The sequence below is a fragment of the Pseudophryne corroboree genome, chromosome 1 (genome assembly GCF_028390025.1).
Source record: "Pseudophryne corroboree isolate aPseCor3 chromosome 1, aPseCor3.hap2, whole genome shotgun sequence".
Taxonomy (NCBI): Eukaryota; Metazoa; Chordata; class Amphibia; order Anura; family Myobatrachidae; genus Pseudophryne; species Pseudophryne corroboree.
In genome coordinates, this window is record NC_086444.1 from 117,935,803 (window position 1) to 117,952,291 (window position 16,489).

General features: G+C 47.7%; 12 non-coding genes across 12 annotated transcripts; all 12 read right to left on the minus strand.

The window, feature by feature from the left end:
- Positions 1-476: 476 nt before the first annotated feature.
- On the minus strand, positions 477-640 carry LOC134958257 (U1 spliceosomal RNA). The gene has a single exon (XR_010186924.1). It is a non-coding gene; the product is annotated as a U1 spliceosomal RNA (small nuclear RNA).
- Positions 641-1,882: 1,242 nt separating this feature from the next.
- Positions 1,883-2,046, minus strand: LOC134957762 (U1 spliceosomal RNA). The gene has a single exon (XR_010186732.1). It is a non-coding gene; the product is annotated as a U1 spliceosomal RNA (small nuclear RNA).
- Positions 2,047-3,286: 1,240 nt separating this feature from the next.
- Positions 3,287-3,450, minus strand: LOC134957419 (U1 spliceosomal RNA). Its single transcript, XR_010186591.1, has one exon. It is a non-coding gene; the product is annotated as a U1 spliceosomal RNA (small nuclear RNA).
- Positions 3,451-4,691: 1,241 nt separating this feature from the next.
- Positions 4,692-4,855, minus strand: LOC134955094 (U1 spliceosomal RNA). Its single transcript, XR_010185896.1, has one exon. It is a non-coding gene; the product is annotated as a U1 spliceosomal RNA (small nuclear RNA).
- Positions 4,856-6,095: 1,240 nt separating this feature from the next.
- On the minus strand, positions 6,096-6,259 carry LOC134955282 (U1 spliceosomal RNA). The gene has a single exon (XR_010185911.1). It is a non-coding gene; the product is annotated as a U1 spliceosomal RNA (small nuclear RNA).
- Positions 6,260-7,500: 1,241 nt separating this feature from the next.
- Positions 7,501-7,664, minus strand: LOC134954928 (U1 spliceosomal RNA). Its single transcript, XR_010185881.1, has one exon. It is a non-coding gene; the product is annotated as a U1 spliceosomal RNA (small nuclear RNA).
- A 1,240-nt stretch (positions 7,665-8,904) lies between these two features.
- LOC134957425 (U1 spliceosomal RNA) lies at positions 8,905-9,068 on the minus strand. The gene has a single exon (XR_010186594.1). It is a non-coding gene; the product is annotated as a U1 spliceosomal RNA (small nuclear RNA).
- A 1,241-nt stretch (positions 9,069-10,309) lies between these two features.
- On the minus strand, positions 10,310-10,473 carry LOC134954939 (U1 spliceosomal RNA). Its single transcript, XR_010185882.1, has one exon. It is a non-coding gene; the product is annotated as a U1 spliceosomal RNA (small nuclear RNA).
- A 1,236-nt stretch (positions 10,474-11,709) lies between these two features.
- On the minus strand, positions 11,710-11,873 carry LOC134958569 (U1 spliceosomal RNA). The gene has a single exon (XR_010187066.1). It is a non-coding gene; the product is annotated as a U1 spliceosomal RNA (small nuclear RNA).
- Positions 11,874-13,113: 1,240 nt separating this feature from the next.
- LOC134957433 (U1 spliceosomal RNA) lies at positions 13,114-13,277 on the minus strand. Its single transcript, XR_010186596.1, has one exon. It is a non-coding gene; the product is annotated as a U1 spliceosomal RNA (small nuclear RNA).
- A 1,241-nt stretch (positions 13,278-14,518) lies between these two features.
- LOC134955127 (U1 spliceosomal RNA) lies at positions 14,519-14,682 on the minus strand. Its single transcript, XR_010185898.1, has one exon. It is a non-coding gene; the product is annotated as a U1 spliceosomal RNA (small nuclear RNA).
- A 1,240-nt stretch (positions 14,683-15,922) lies between these two features.
- On the minus strand, positions 15,923-16,086 carry LOC134958501 (U1 spliceosomal RNA). Its single transcript, XR_010187019.1, has one exon. It is a non-coding gene; the product is annotated as a U1 spliceosomal RNA (small nuclear RNA).
- Between the last annotated feature and the right edge of the window lie 403 nt (positions 16,087-16,489).

The following is a 16,489-nucleotide window of genomic DNA, read 5'->3' on the forward strand; positions in this document are numbered from 1 at the left end:
GCCCAAAATCTGCACGCAAACCAAAAATGCTCTCTTTCTTCTAGTTTTCGCCGCCTCAATTTAAACGCTTACTATGTGTAGGAAGACTACGGCAGCCCAGCGAGGCCTACCATTTTACAAAGTAGACAAGCTACTGCATGAAATGAGGGAGCAAAGTTTTTTTTGTCTCTCCCCCTCATATCTGACACAATCTGGGGGCCTACTTTACAAAGCAAGTGAAACCGTGTGGGTCCTGCAGCGCCCTGTATTGGTTGTATATGCGAAGCACAGTACAAGGCCGGAAAAAGCAAGGAAGCATGCAGCCAGCGCACAGGAGAAGAGATGAGAAGAGAGCGCTGAGTGAAAGATAGAAGCGCACCTTAACGGGCACAGGGGTCCAGTGGAGGGAGGGTTGAAATGAAGAAAAGGATGGAAACAGCAAAGGAAGAGACAGCACCAGCAGCACACAAAAAGATCTGACTTTTACCAGAGATGATCAGGGGAAAGCGCAAACGCAGTCCCCCACTACCACAAATTATGCAGTCAAGTTTCCCGCATTTGGGGAAATCGCAGGGGTCAGCACACCCGGAGTGCAATGGATGAGCCTCGCCCTGGGAGAACCACCTTCGTGATCATGGTATCTCCCCTGCCAGGTAAGTATGAGTTGGACTAGGGCTCAGGAGGGCCCCTGCTTGGGCACACCCCCGTCAAGTGAAGGAGGTTGACCGGAGCCATGACAAGTGAACTCTCGGCAGGGGACGGGAAAAGAAAACTGCAGGGAGGCTGCATCTCTTCACGTTGACATGGGAAGGCGGAAGGGTGACTGTTCCTGAAGCACCCCCAAACTATGCGCACAACTAGTGCAAATCCTTCCCAGGGCACATTGCAGCAGATGAATTTGCATACCGTCATGTCATAAAAGCAGTCGGGCACAGTTACAGTAGCTGCAACCCTCATCTCCATATGAAAAGCAACAGGCAGTGCACCGTCCTATGTCTCAATGGGTTCTTAAATTGGAAAATAAAATATAAAAGGCAGCTTGAGATTTAACCCCCTCGCTGCTGAGGGTTTTCTCATCCTCGCACCGAGACCATTTTCCGACGTTAGCGCTCGTCCGAACGTCGTCGTCACGGATTTCTTTTTATTTCTTTTTTCTTTCTTTCTTATCCCCCCTGCGGCACTCACACAAATTATACCTTGGTTTTTGTTTGTTTGTTTGTTTTTTCTTTCAAAAGACTTTGTAGTCTCAAAAAAGCCATTAGTCTTTTTACTGATTTGAACACGTCAAAAGTTGTTTCACCCAAATGGCCCAAAAAGCGTATTTCTCAAGCAAGTGAACCAAAAGCAAATGTGATTTTTTTTTTCTTTTGTCCCCCGTCTTATAAGCACCATAGACAAATACTTTGTGTTTTGCCACCAATCCACCTGCCCAAAATCTGCACGCAAACCAAAAATGCTCTCTTTCTTCTAGTTTTCGCCGCCTCAATTTAAACGCTTACTATGTGTAGGAAGACTACGGCAGCCCAGCGAGGCCTACCATTTTACAAAGTAGACAAGCTACTGCATGAAATGAGGGAGCAAAGTTTTTTTTGTCTCTCCCCCTCATATCTGACACAATCTGGGGGCCTACTTTACAAAGCAAGTGAAACCGAGTGGGTCCTGCAGCGCCCTGTATTGGTTGTATATGCGAAGCACAGTACAAGGCCGGAAAAAGCAAGGAAGCATGCAGCCAGCGCACAGGAGAAGAGATGAGAAGAGAGCGCTGAGTGAAAGATAGAAGCGCACCTTAACGGGCACAGGGGTCCAGTGGAGGGAGGGTTGAAATGAAGAAAAGGATGGAAACAGCAAAGGAAGAGACAGCACCAGCAGCACACAAAAAGATCTGACTTTTACCAGAGATGATCAGGGGAAAGCGCGAACGCAGTCCCCCACTACCACAAATTATGCAGTCGAGTTTCCCGCATTTGGGGAAATCGCAGGGATCAGCACACCCGGAGTGCAATGGATGAGCCTCGCCCTGGGAGAACCACCTTCGTGATCATGGTATCTCCCCTGCCAGGTAAGTATGAGTTGGACTAGGGCTCAGGAGGGCCCCTGCTTGGGCACACCCCCGTCAAGTGAAGGAGGTTGACCGGAGCCATGACAAGTGAACTCTCGGCAGGGGACGGGAAAAGAAAACTGCAGGGAGGCTGCATCTCTTCACGTTGACATGGGAAGGCGGAAGGGTGACTGTTCCTGAAGCACCCCCAAACTATGCGCACAACTAGTGCAAATCCTTCCCAGGGCACACTGCAGCAGATGAATTTGCATACCGTCATGTCATAAAAGCAGTCGGGCACAGTTACAGTAGCTGCAACCCTCATCTCCATATGAAAAGCAACAGGCAGTGCACCGTCCTATGTCTCAATGGGTTCTTAAATTGGAAAATAAAATATAAAAGGCAGCTTGAGATTTAACCCCCTCGCTGCTGAGGGTTTTCTCATCCTCGCACCGAGACCATTTTCCGACGTTAGCGCTCGTCCGAACGTCGTCGTCACGGATTTCTTTTTATTTCTTTTTTCTTTCTTTCTTATCCCCCCTGCGGCACTCACACAAATTATACCTTGGTTTTTGTTTGTTTGTTTGTTTTTTCTTTCAAAAGACTTTGTAGTCTCAAAAAAGCCATTAGTCTTTTTACTGATTTGAACACGTCAAAAGTTGTTTCACCCAAATGGCCCAAAAAGCGTATTTCTCAAGCAAGTGAACCAAAAGCAAATGTGATTTTTTTTCTTTTGTCCCCCGTCTTATAAGCACCATAGACAAATACTTTGTGTTTTGCCACCAATCCACCTGCCCAAAATCTGCACGCAAACCAAAAATGCTCTCTTTCTTCTAGTTTTCGCCGCCTCAATTTAAACGCTTACTATGTGTAGGAAGACTACGGCAGCCCAGCGAGGCCTACCATTTTACAAAGTAGACAAGCTACTGCATGAAATGAGGGAGCAAAGTTTTTTTTGTCTCTCCCCCTCATATCTGACACAATCTGGGGGCCTACTTTACAAAGCAAGTGAAACCGTGTGGGTCCTGCAGCGCCCTGTATTGGTTGTATATGCAAAGCACAGTACAAGGCCAGAAAAAGCAAGGAAGCATGCAGCCAGCGCACAGGAGAAGAGATGAGAAGAGAGCGCTGAGTGAAAGATAGAAGCGCACCTTAACGGGCACAGGGGTCCAGTGGAGGGAGGGTTGAAATGAAGAAAAGGATGGAAACAGCAAAGGAAGAGACAGCACCAGCAGCACACAAAAAGATCTGACTTTTACCAGAGATGATCAGGGGAAAGCGCGAACGCAGTCCCCCACTACCACAAATTATGCAGTCGAGTTTCCCGCATTTGGGGAAATCGCAGGGGTCAGCACACCCGGAGTGCAATGGATGAGCCTCGCCCTGGGAGAACCACCTTCGTGATCATGGTATCTCCCCTGCCAGGTAAGTATGAGTTGGACTAGGGCTCAGGAGGGCCCCTGCTTGGGCACACCCCCGTCAAGTGAAGGAGGTTGACCGGAGCCATGACAAGTGAACTCTCGGCAGGGGACGGGAAAAGAAAACTGCAGGGAGGCTGCATCTCTTCACGTTGACATGGGAAGGTGGAAGGGTGACTGTTCCTGAAGCACCCCCAAACTATGCGCACAACTAGTGCAAATCCTTCCCAGGGCACACTGCAGCAGATGAATTTGCATACCGTCATGTCATAAAAGCAGTCGGGCACAGTTACAGTAGCTGCAACCCTCATCTCCATATGAAAAGCAACAGGCAGTGCACCGTCCTATGTCTCAATGGGTTCTTAAATTGGAAAATAAAATATAAAAGGCAGCTTGAGATTTAACCCCCTCGCTGCTGAGGGTTTTCTCATCCTCGCACCGAGACCATTTTCCGACGTTAGCGCTCGTCCGAACGTCGTCGTCACGGATTTCTTTTTATTTATTTTTTCTTTCTTTCTTATCCCCCCTGCGGCACTCACACAAATTATACCTTGGTTTTTGTTTGTTTGTTTGTTTTTTCTTTCAAAAGACTTTGTAGTCTCAAAAAAGCCATTAGTCTTTTTACTGATTTGAACACGTCAAAAGTTGTTTCACCCAAATGGCCCAAAAAGCGTATTTCTCAAGCAAGTGAACCAAAAGCAAATGTGATTTTTTTTTCTTTTGTCCCCCGTCTTATAAGCACCATAGACAAATACTTTGTGTTTTGCCACCAATCCACCTGCCCAAAATCTGCACGCAAACCAAAAATGCTCTCTTTCTTCTAGTTTTCGCCGCCTCAATTTAAACGCTTACTATGTGTAGGAAGACTACGGCAGCCCAGCGAGGCCTACCATTTTACAAAGTAGACAAGCTACTGCATGAAATGAGGGAGCAAAGTTTTTTTTGTCTCTCCCCCTCATATCTGACACAATCTGGGGGCCTACTTTACAAAGCAAGTGAAACCGAGTGGGTCCTGCAGCGCCCTGTATTGGTTGTATATGCGAAGCACAGTACAAGGCCGGAAAAAGCAAGGAAGCATGCAGCCAGCGCACAGGAGAAGAGATGAGAAGAGAGCGCTGAGTGAAAGATAGAAGCGCACCTTAACGGGCACAGGGGTCCAGTGGAGGGAGGGTTGAAATGAAGAAAAGGATGGAAACAGCAAAGGAAGAGACAGCACCAGCAGCACACAAAAAGATCTGACTTTTACCAGAGATGATCAGGGGAAAGCGCGAACGCAGTCCCCCACTACCACAAATTATGCAGTCGAGTTTCCCACATTTGGGGAAATCGCAGGGGTCAGCACACCCGGAGTGCAATGGATGAGCTTCACCCTGGGAGAACCACCTTCGTGATCATGGTATCTCCCCTGCCAGGTAAGTATGAGTTGGACTAGGGCTCAGGAGGGCCCCTGCTTGGGCACACCCCCGTCAAGTGAAGGAGGTTGACCGGAGCCATGACAAGTGAACTCTCGGCAGGGGACGGGAAAAGAAAACTGCAGGGAGGCTGCATCTCTTCGCGTTGACATGGGAAGGCGGAAGGGTGACTGTTCCTGAAGCACCCCCAAACTATGCGTACAACTAGTGCAAATCCTTCCCAGGGCACACTGCAGCAGATGAATTTGCATACCGTCATGTCATAAAAGCAGTCGGGCACAGTTACAGTAGCTGCAACCCTCATCTCCATATGAAAAGCAACAGGCAGTGCACCGTCCTATGTCTCAATGGGTTCTTAAATTGGAAAATAAAATATAAAAGGCAGCTTGAGATTTAACCCCCTCGCTGCTGAGGGTTTTCTCATCCTCGCACCGAGACCATTTTCCGACGTTAGCGCTCGTCCGAACGTCGTCGTCACGGATTTCTTTTTATTTCTTTTTTCTTTCTTTCTTATCCCCCCTGCGGCACTCACACAAATTATACCTTGGTTTTTGTTTGTTTGTTTGTTTTTTCTTTCAAAAGACTTTGTAGTCTCAAAAAAGCCATTAGTCTTTTTACTGATTTGAACACGTCAAAAGTTGTTTCACCCAAATGGCCCAAAAAGCGTATTTCTCAAGCAAGTGAACCAAAAGCAAATGTGATTTTTTTTCTTTTGTCCCCCGTCTTATAAGCACCATAGACAAATACTTTGTGTTTTGCCACCAATCCACCTGCCCAAAATCTGCACGCAAACCAAAAATGCTCTCTTTCTTCTAGTTTTCGCCGCCTCAATTTAAACGCTTACTATGTGTAGGAAGACTACGGCAGCCCAGCGAGGCCTACCATTTTACAAAGTAGACAAGCTACTGCATGAAATGAGGGAGCAAAGTTTTTTTTGTCTCTCCCCCTCATATCTGACACAATCTGGGGGCCTACTTTACAAAGCAAGTGAAACCGTGTGGGTCCTGCAGCGCCCTGTATTGGTTGTATATGCGAAGCACAGTACAAGGCCGGAAAAAGCAAGGAAGCATGCAGCCAGCGCACAGGAGAAGAGATGAGAAGAGAGCGCTGAGTGAAAGATAGAAGCGCACCTTAACGGGCACAGGGGTCCAGTGGAGGGAGGGTTGAAATGAAGAAAAGGATGGAAACAGCAAAGGAAGAGACAGCACCAGCAGCACACAAAAAGATCTGACTTTTACCAGAGATGATCAGGGGAAAGCGCGAACGCAGTCCCCCACTACCACAAATTATGCAGTCGAGTTTCCCGCATTTGGGGAAATCGCAGGGGTCAGCACACCCGGAGTGCAATGGATGAGCCTCACCCTGGGAGAACCACCTTCGTGATCATGGTATCTCCCCTGCCAGGTAAGTATGAGTTGGACTAGGGCTCAGGAGGGCCCCTGCTTGGGCACACCCCCGTCAAGTGAAGGAGGTTGACCGGAGCCATGACAAGTGAACTCTCGGCAGGGGACGGGAAAAGAAAACTGCAGGGAGGCTGCATCTCTTCACGTTGACATGGGAAGGCGGAAGGGTGACTGTTCCTGAAGCACCCCCAAACTATGCGCACAACTAGTGCAAATCCTTCCCAGGGCACATTGCAGCAGATGAATTTGCATACCGTCATGTCATAAAAGCAGTCGGGCACAGTTACAGTAGCTGCAACCCTCATCTCCATATGAAAAGCAACAGGCAGTGCACCGTCCTATGTCTCAATGGGTTCTTAAATTGGAAAATAAAATATAAAAGGCAGCTTGAGATTTAACCCCCTCGCTGCTGAGGGTTTTCTCATCCTCGCACCGAGACCATTTTCCGACGTTAGCGCTCGTCCGAACGTCGTCGTCACGGATTTCTTTTTATTTCTTTTTTCTTTCTTTCTTATCCCCCCTGCGGCACTCACACAAATTATACCTTGGTTTTTGTTTGTTTGTTTGTTTTTTCTTTCAAAAGACTTTGTAGTCTCAAAAAAGCCATTAGTCTTTTTACTGATTTGAACACGTCAAAAGTTGTTTCACCCAAATGGCCCAAAAAGCGTATTTCTCAAGCAAGTGAACCAAAAGCAAATGTGATTTTTTTTTCTTTTGTCCCCCGTCTTATAAGCACCATAGACAAATACTTTGTGTTTTGCCACCAATCCACCTGCCCAAAATCTGCACGCAAACCAAAAATGCTCTCTTTCTTCTAGTTTTCGCCGCCTCAATTTAAACGCTTACTATGTGTAGGAAGACTACGGCAGCCCAGCGAGGCCTACCATTTTACAAAGTAGACAAGCTACTGCATGAAATGAGGGAGCAAAGTTTTTTTTGTCTCTCCCCCTCATATCTGACACAATCTGGGGGCCTACTTTACAAAGCAAGTGAAACCGAGTGGGTCCTGCAGCGCCCTGTATTGGTTGTATATGCGAAGCACAGTACAAGGCCGGAAAAAGCAAGGAAGCATGCAGCCAGCGCACAGGAGAAGAGATGAGAAGAGAGCGCTGAGTGAAAGATAGAAGCGCACCTTAACGGGCACAGGGGTCCAGTGGAGGGAGGGTTGAAATGAAGAAAAGGATGGAAACAGCAAAGGAAGAGACAGCACCAGCAGCACACAAAAAGATCTGACTTTTACCAGAGATGATCAGGGGAAAGCGCGAACGCAGTCCCCCACTACCACAAATTATGCAGTCGAGTTTCCCACATTTGGGGAAATCGCAGGGGTCAGCACACCCGGAGTGCAATGGATGAGCCTCACCCTGGGAGAACCACCTTCGTGATCATGGTATCTCCCCTGCCAGGTAAGTATGAGTTGGACTAGGGCTCAGGAGGGCCCCTGCTTGGGCACACCCCCGTCAAGTGAAGGAGGTTGACCGGAGCCATGACAAGTGAACTCTCGGCAGGGGACGGGAAAAGAAAACTGCAGGGAGGCTGCATCTCTTCACGTTGACATGGGAAGGCGGAAGGGTGACTGTTCCTGAAGCACCCCCAAACTATGCGCACAACTAGTGCAAATCCTTCCCAGGGCACACTGCAGCAGATGAATTTGCATACCGTCATGTCATAAAAGCAGTCGGGCACAGTTACAGTAGCTGCAACCCTCATCTCCATATGAAAAGCAACAGGCAGTGCACCGTCCTATGTCTCAATGGGTTCTTAAATTGGAAAATAAAATATAAAAGGCAGCTTGAGATTTAACCCCCTCGCTGCTGAGGGTTTTCTCATCCTCGCACCGAGACCATTTTCCGACGTTAGCGCTCGTCCGAACGTCGTCGTCACGGATTTCTTTTTATTTCTTTTTTCTTTCTTTCTTATCCCCCCTGCGGCACTCACACAAATTATACCTTGGTTTTTGTTTGTTTGTTTGTTTTTTCTTTCAAAAGACTTTGTAGTCTCAAAAAAGCCATTAGTCTTTTTACTGATTTGAACACGTCAAAAGTTGTTTCACCCAAATGGCCCAAAAAGCGTATTTCTCAAGCAAGTGAACCAAAAGCAAATGTGATTTTTTTTCTTTTGTCCCCCGTCTTATAAGCACCATAGACAAATACTTTGTGTTTTGCCACCAATCCACCTGCCCAAAATCTGCACGCAAACCAAAAATGCTCTCTTTCTTCTAGTTTTCGCCGCCTCAATTTAAACGCTTACTATGTGTAGGAAGACTACGGCAGCCCAGCGAGGCCTACCATTTTACAAAGTAGACAAGCTACTGCATGAAATGAGGGAGCAAAGTTTTTTTTGTCTCTCCCCCTCATATCTGACACAATCTGGGGGCCTACTTTACAAAGCAAGTGAAACCGTGTGGGTCCTGCAGCGCCCTGTATTGGTTGTATATGCAAAGCACAGTACAAGGCCAGAAAAAGCAAGGAAGCATGCAGCCAGCGCACAGGAGAAGAGATGAGAAGAGAGCGCTGAGTGAAAGATAGAAGCGCACCTTAACGGGCACAGGGGTCCAGTGGAGGGAGGGTTGAAATGAAGAAAAGGATGGAAACAGCAAAGGAAGAGACAGCACCAGCAGCACACAAAAAGATCTGACTTTTACCAGAGATGATCAGGGGAAAGCGCGAACGCAGTCCCCCACTACCACAAATTATGCAGTCGAGTTTCCCGCATTTGGGGAAATCGCAGGGGTCAGCACACCCGGAGTGCAATGGATGAGCCTCGCCCTGGGAGAACCACCTTCGTGATCATGGTATCTCCCCTGCCAGGTAAGTATGAGTTGGACTAGGGCTCAGGAGGGCCCCTGCTTGGGCACACCCCCGTCAAGTGAAGGAGGTTGACCGGAGCCATGACAAGTGAACTCTCGGCAGGGGACGGGAAAAGAAAACTGCAGGGAGGCTGCATCTCTTCACGTTGACATGGGAAGGTGGAAGGGTGACTGTTCCTGAAGCACCCCCAAACTATGCGCACAACTAGTGCAAATCCTTCCCAGGGCACACTGCAGCAGATGAATTTGCATACCGTCATGTCATAAAAGCAGTCGGGCACAGTTACAGTAGCTGCAACCCTCATCTCCATATGAAAAGCAACAGGCAGTGCACCGTCCTATGTCTCAATGGGTTCTTAAATTGGAAAATAAAATATAAAAGGCAGCTTGAGATTTAACCCCCTCGCTGCTGAGGGTTTTCTCATCCTCGCACCGAGACCATTTTCCGACGTTAGCGCTCGTCCGAACGTCGTCGTCACGGATTTCTTTTTATTTATTTTTTCTTTCTTTCTTATCCCCCCTGCGGCACTCACACAAATTATACCTTGGTTTTTGTTTGTTTGTTTGTTTTTTCTTTCAAAAGACTTTGTAGTCTCAAAAAAGCCATTAGTCTTTTTACTGATTTGAACACGTCAAAAGTTGTTTCACCCAAATGGCCCAAAAAGCGTATTTCTCAAGCAAGTGAACCAAAAGCAAATGTGATTTTTTTTTCTTTTGTCCCCCGTCTTATAAGCACCATAGACAAATACTTTGTGTTTTGCCACCAATCCACCTGCCCAAAATCTGCACGCAAACCAAAAATGCTCTCTTTCTTCTAGTTTTCGCCGCCTCAATTTAAACGCTTACTATGTGTAGGAAGACTACGGCAGCCCAGCGAGGCCTACCATTTTACAAAGTAGACAAGCTACTGCATGAAATGAGGGAGCAAAGTTTTTTTTGTCTCTCCCCCTCATATCTGACACAATCTGGGGGCCTACTTTACAAAGCAAGTGAAACCGAGTGGGTCCTGCAGCGCCCTGTATTGGTTGTATATGCGAAGCACAGTACAAGGCCGGAAAAAGCAAGGAAGCATGCAGCCAGCGCACAGGAGAAGAGATGAGAAGAGAGCGCTGAGTGAAAGATAGAAGCGCACCTTAACGGGCACAGGGGTCCAGTGGAGGGAGGGTTGAAATGAAGAAAAGGATGGAAACAGCAAAGGAAGAGACAGCACCAGCAGCACACAAAAAGATCTGACTTTTACCAGAGATGATCAGGGGAAAGCGCGAACGCAGTCCCCCACTACCACAAATTATGCAGTCGAGTTTCCCACATTTGGGGAAATCGCAGGGGTCAGCACACCCGGAGTGCAATGGATGAGCCTCACCCTGGGAGAACCACCTTCGTGATCATGGTATCTCCCCTGCCAGGTAAGTATGAGTTGGACTAGGGCTCAGGAGGGCCCCTGCTTGGGCACACCCCCGTCAAGTGAAGGAGGTTGACCGGAGCCATGACAAGTGAACTCTCGGCAGGGGACGGGAAAAGAAAACTGCAGGGAGGCTGCATCTCTTCACGTTGACATGGGAAGGCGGAAGGGTGACTGTTCCTGAAGCACCCCCAAACTATGCGCACAACTAGTGCAAATCCTTCCCAGGGCACACTGCAGCAGATGAATTTGCATACCGTCATGTCATAAAAGCAGTCGGGCACAGTTACAGTAGCTGCAACCCTCATCTCCATATGAAAAGCAACAGGCAGTGCACCGTCCTATGTCTCAATGGGTTCTTAAATTGGAAAATAAAATATAAAAGGCAGCTTGAGATTTAACCCCCTCGCTGCTGAGGGTTTTCTCATCCTCGCACCGAGACCATTTTCCGACGTTAGCGCTCGTCCGAACGTCGTCGTCACGGATTTCTTTTTATTTCTTTTTTCTTTCTTTCTTATCCCCCCTGCGGCACTCACACAAATTATACCTTGGTTTTTGTTTGTTTGTTTTTTCTTTCAAAAGACTTTGTAGTCTCAAAAAAGCCATTAGTCTTTTTACTGATTTGAACACGTCAAAAGTTGTTTCACCCAAATGGCCCAAAAAGCGTATTTCTCAAGCAAGTGAACCAAAAGCAAATGTGATTTTTTTTCTTTTGTCCCCCGTCTTATAAGCACCATAGACAAATACTTCGTGTTTTGCCACCAATCCACCTGCCCAAAATCTGCACGCAAACCAAAAATGCTCTCTTTCTTCTAGTTTTCGCCGCCTCAATTTAAACGCTTACTATGTGTAGGAAGACTACGGCAGCCCAGCGAGGCCTACCATTTTACAAAGTAGACAAGCTACTGCATGAAATGAGGGAGCAAAGTTTTTTTTGTCTCTCCCCCTCATATCTGACACAATCTGGGGGCCTACTTTACAAAGCAAGTGAAACCGTGTGGGTCCTGCAGCGCCCTGTATTGGTTGTATATGCGAAGCACAGTACAAGGCCGGAAAAAGCAAGGAAGCATGCAGCCAGCGCACAGGAGAAGAGATGAGAAGAGAGCGCTGAGTGAAAGATAGAAGCGCACCTTAACGGGCACAGGGGTCCAGTGGAGGGAGGGTTGAAATGAAGAAAAGGATGGAAACAGCAAAGGAAGAGACAGCACCAGCAGCACACAAAAAGATCTGACTTTTACCAGAGATGATCAGGGGAAAGCACGAACGCAGTCCCCCACTACCACAAATTATGCAGTCGAGTTTCCCGCATTTGGGGAAATCGCAGGAGTCAGCACACCCGGAGTGCAATGGATGAGCCTCGCCCTGGGAGAACCACCTTCGTGATCATGGTATCTCCCCTGCCAGGTAAGTATGAGTTGGACTAGGGCTCAGGAGGGCCCCTGCTTGGGCACACCCCCGTCAAGTGAAGGAGGTTGACCGGAGCCATGACAAGTGAACTCTCGGCAGGGGACGGGAAAAGAAAACTGCAGGGAGGCTGCATCTCTTCGCGTTGACATGGGAAGGCGGAAGGGTGACTGTTCCTGAAGCACCCCCAAACTATGCGCACAACTAGTGCAAATCCTTCCCAGGGCACACTGCAGCAGATGAATTTGCATACCGTCATGTCATAAAAGCAGTCGGGCACAGTTACAGTAGCTGCAACCCTCATCTCCATATGAAAAGCAACAGGCAGTGCACCGTCCTATGTCTCAATGGGTTCTTAAATTGGAAAATAAAATATAAAAGGCAGCTTGAGATTTAACCCCCTCGCTGCTGAGGGTTTTCTCATCCTCGCACCGAGACCATTTTCCGACGTTAGCGCTCGTCCGAACGTCGTCGTCACGGATTTCTTTTTATTTCTTTTTTCTTTCTTTCTTATCCCCCCTGCGGCACTCACACAAATTATACCTTGGTTTTTGTTTGTTTGTTTGTTTTTTCTTTCAAAAGACTTTGTAGTCTCAAAAAAGCCATTAGTCTTTTTACTGATTTGAACACGTCAAAAGTTGTTTCACCCAAATGGCCCAAAAAGCGTATTTCTCAAGCAAGTGAACCAAAAGCAAATGTGATTTTTTTTCTTTTGTCCCCCGTCTTATAAGCACCATAGACAAATACTTTGTGTTTTGCCACCAATCCACCTGCCCAAAATCTGCACGCAAACCAAAAATGCTCTCTTTCTTCTAGTTTTCGCCGCCTCAATTTAAACGCTTACTATGTGTAGGAAGACTACGGCAGCCCAGCGAGGCCTACCATTTTACAAAGTAGACAAGCTACTGCATGAAATGAGGGAGCAAAGTTTTTTTTGTCTCTCCCCCTCATATCTGACACAATCTGGGGGCCTACTTTACAAAGCAAGTGAAACCGTGTGGGTCCTGCAGCGCCCTGTATTGGTTGTATATGCAAAGCACAGTACAAGGCCAGAAAAAGCAAGGAAGCATGCAGCCAGCGCACAGGAGAAGAGATGAGAAGAGAGCGCTGAGTGAAAGATAGAAGCGCACCTTAACGGGCACAGGGGTCCAGTGGAGGGAGGGTTGAAATGAAGAAAAGGATGGAAACAGCAAAGGAAGAGACAGCACCAGCAGCACACAAAAAGATCTGACTTTTACCAGAGATGATCAGGGGAAAGCGCGAACGCAGTCCCCCACTACCACAAATTATGCAGTCGAGTTTCCCGCATTTGGGGAAATCGCAGGGGTCAGCACACCCGGAGTGCAATGGATGAGCCTCGCCCTGGGAGAACCACCTTCGTGATCATGGTATCTCCCCTGCCAGGTAAGTATGAGTTGGACTAGGGCTCAGGAGGGCCCCTGCTTGGGCACACCCCCGTCAAGTGAAGGAGGTTGACCGGAGCCATGACAAGTGAACTCTCGGCAGGGGACGGGAAAAGAAAACTGCAGGGAGGCTGCATCTCTTCACGTTGACATGGGAAGGTGGAAGGGTGACTGTTCCTGAAGCACCCCCAAACTATGCGCACAACTAGTGCAAATCCTTCCCAGGGCACACTGCAGCAGATGAATTTGCATACCGTCATGTCATAAAAGCAGTCGGGCACAGTTACAGTAGCTGCAACCCTCATCTCCATATGAAAAGCAACAGGCAGTGCACCGTCCTATGTCTCAATGGGTTCTTAAATTGGAAAATAAAATATAAAAGGCAGCTTGAGATTTAACCCCCTCGCTGCTGAGGGTTTTCTCATCCTCGCACCGAGACCATTTTCCGACGTTAGCGCTCGTCCGAACATCGTCGTCACGGATTTCTTTTTATTTATTTTTTCTTTCTTTCTTATCCCCCCTGCGGCACTCACACAAATTATACCTTGGTTTTTGTTTGTTTGTTTGTTTTTTCTTTCAAAAGACTTTGTAGTCTCAAAAAAGCCATTAGTCTTTTTACTGATTTGAACACGTCAAAAGTTGTTTCACCCAAATGGCCCAAAAAGCGTATTTCTCAAGCAAGTGAACCAAAAGCAAATGTGATTTTTTTTTCTTTTGTCCCCCGTCTTATAAGCACCATAGACAAATACTTTGTGTTTTGCCACCAATCCACCTGCCCAAAATCTGCACGCAAACCAAAAATGCTCTCTTTCTTCTAGTTTTCGCCGCCTCAATTTAAACGCTTACTATGTGTAGGAAGACTACGGCAGCCCAGCGAGGCCTACCATTTTACAAAGTAGACAAGCTACTGCATGAAATGAGGGAGCAAAGTTTTTTTTGTCTCTCCCCCTCATATCTGACACAATCTGGGGGCCTACTTTACAAAGCAAGTGAAACCGAGTGGGTCCTGCAGCGCCCTGTATTGGTTGTATATGCGAAGCACAGTACAAGGCCGGAAAAAGCAAGGAAGCATGCAGCCAGCGCACAGGAGAAGAGATGAGAAGAGAGCGCTGAGTGAAAGATAGAAGCGCACCTTAACGGGCACAGGGGTCCAGTGGAGGGAGGGTTGAAATGAAGAAAAGGATGGAAACAGCAAAGAAAGAGACAGCACCAGCAGCACACAAAAAGATCTGACTTTTACCAGAGATGATCAGGGGAAAGCGCAAACGCAGTCCCCCACTACCACAAATTATGCAGTCGAGTTTCCCACATTTGGGGAAATCGCAGGGGTCAGCACACCCGGAGTGCAATGGATGAGCCTCACCCTGGGAGAACCACCTTCGTGATCATGGTATCTCCCCTGCCAGGTAAGTATGAGTTGGACTAGGGCTCAGGAGGGCCCCTGCTTGGGCACACCCCCGTCAAGTGAAGGAGGTTGACCGGAGCCATGACAAGTGAACTCTCGGCAGGGGACGGGAAAAGAAAACTGCAGGGAGGCTGCATCTCTTCGCGTTGACATGGGAAGGCGGAAGGGTGACTGTTCCTGAAGCACCCCCAAACTATGCGCACAACTAGTGCAAATCCTTCCCAGGGCACACTGCAGCAGATGAATTTGCATACCGTCATGTCATAAAAGCAGTCGGGCACAGTTACAGTAGCTGCAACCCTCATCTCCATATGAAAAGCAACAGGCAGTGCACCGTCCTATGTCTCAATGGGTTCTTAAATTGGAAAATAAAATATAAAAGGCAGCTTGAGATTTAACCCCCTCGCTGCTGAGGGTTTTCTCATCCTCGCACCGAGACCATTTTCCGACGTTAGCGCTCGTCCGAACGTCGTCGTCACGGATTTCTTTTTATTTCTTTTTTCTTTCTTTCTTATCCCCCCTGCGGCACTCACACAAATTATACCTTGGTTTTTGTTTGTTTGTTTGTTTTTTCTTTCAAAAGACTTTGTAGTCTCAAAAAAGCCATTAGTCTTTTTACTGATTTGAACACGTCAAAAGTTGTTTCACCCAAATGGCCCAAAAAGCGTATTTCTCAAGCAAGTGAACCAAAAGCAAATGTGATTTTTTTTCTTTTGTCCCCCGTCTTATAAGCACCATAGACAAATACTTTGTGTTTTGCCACCAATCCACCTGCCCAAAATCTGCACGCAAACCAAAAATGCTCTCTTTCTTCTAGTTTTCGCCGCCTCAATTTAAACGCTTACTATGTGTAGGAAGACTACGGCAGCCCAGCGAGGCCTACCATTTTACAAAGTAGACAAGCTACTGCATGAAATGAGGGAGCAAAGTTTTTTTTGTCTCTCCCCCTCATATCTGACACAATCTGGGGGCCTACTTTACAAAGCAAGTGAAACCGTGTGGGTCCTGCAGCGCCCTGTATTGGTTGTATATGCAAAGCACAGTACAAGGCCAGAAAAAGCAAGGAAGCATGCAGCCAGCGCACAGGAGAAGAGATGAGAAGAGAGCGCTGAGTGAAAGGTAGAAGCGCACCTTAACGGGCACAGGGGTCCAGTGGAGGGAGGGTTGAAATGAAGAAAAGGATGGAAACAGCAAAGGAAGAGACAGCACCAGCAGCACACAAAAAGATCTGACTTTTACCAGAGATGATCAGGGGAAAGCGCAAACGCAGTCCCCCACTACCACAAATTATGCAGTCAAGTTTCCCGCATTTGGGGAAATCGCAGGGGTCAGCACACCCGGAGTGCAATGGATGAGCCTCGCCCCGGGAGAACCACCTTCGTGATCATGGTATCTCCCCTGCCAGGTAAGTATGAGTTGGACTAGGGCTCAGGAGGGCCCCTGCTTGGGCACACCCCCGTCAAGTGAAGGAGGTTGACCGGAGCCATGACAAGTGAACTCTCGGCAGGGGACGGGAAAAGAAAACTGCAGGGAGGCTGCATCTCTTCACGTTGACATGGGAAGGTGGAAGGGTGACTGTTCCTGAAGCACCCCCAAACTATGCGCACAACTAGTGCAAATCCTTCCCAGGGCACACTGCAGCAGATGAATTTGCATACCGTCATGTCATAAAAGCAGTCGGGCACAGTTACAGTAGCTGCAACCCTCATCTCCATATGAAAAGCAACAGGCAGTGCACCGTCCTATGTCTCAATGGGTTCTTAAATTGGAAAATAAAATATAAAAGGCAGCTTGAGATTTAACCCCCTCGCTGCTG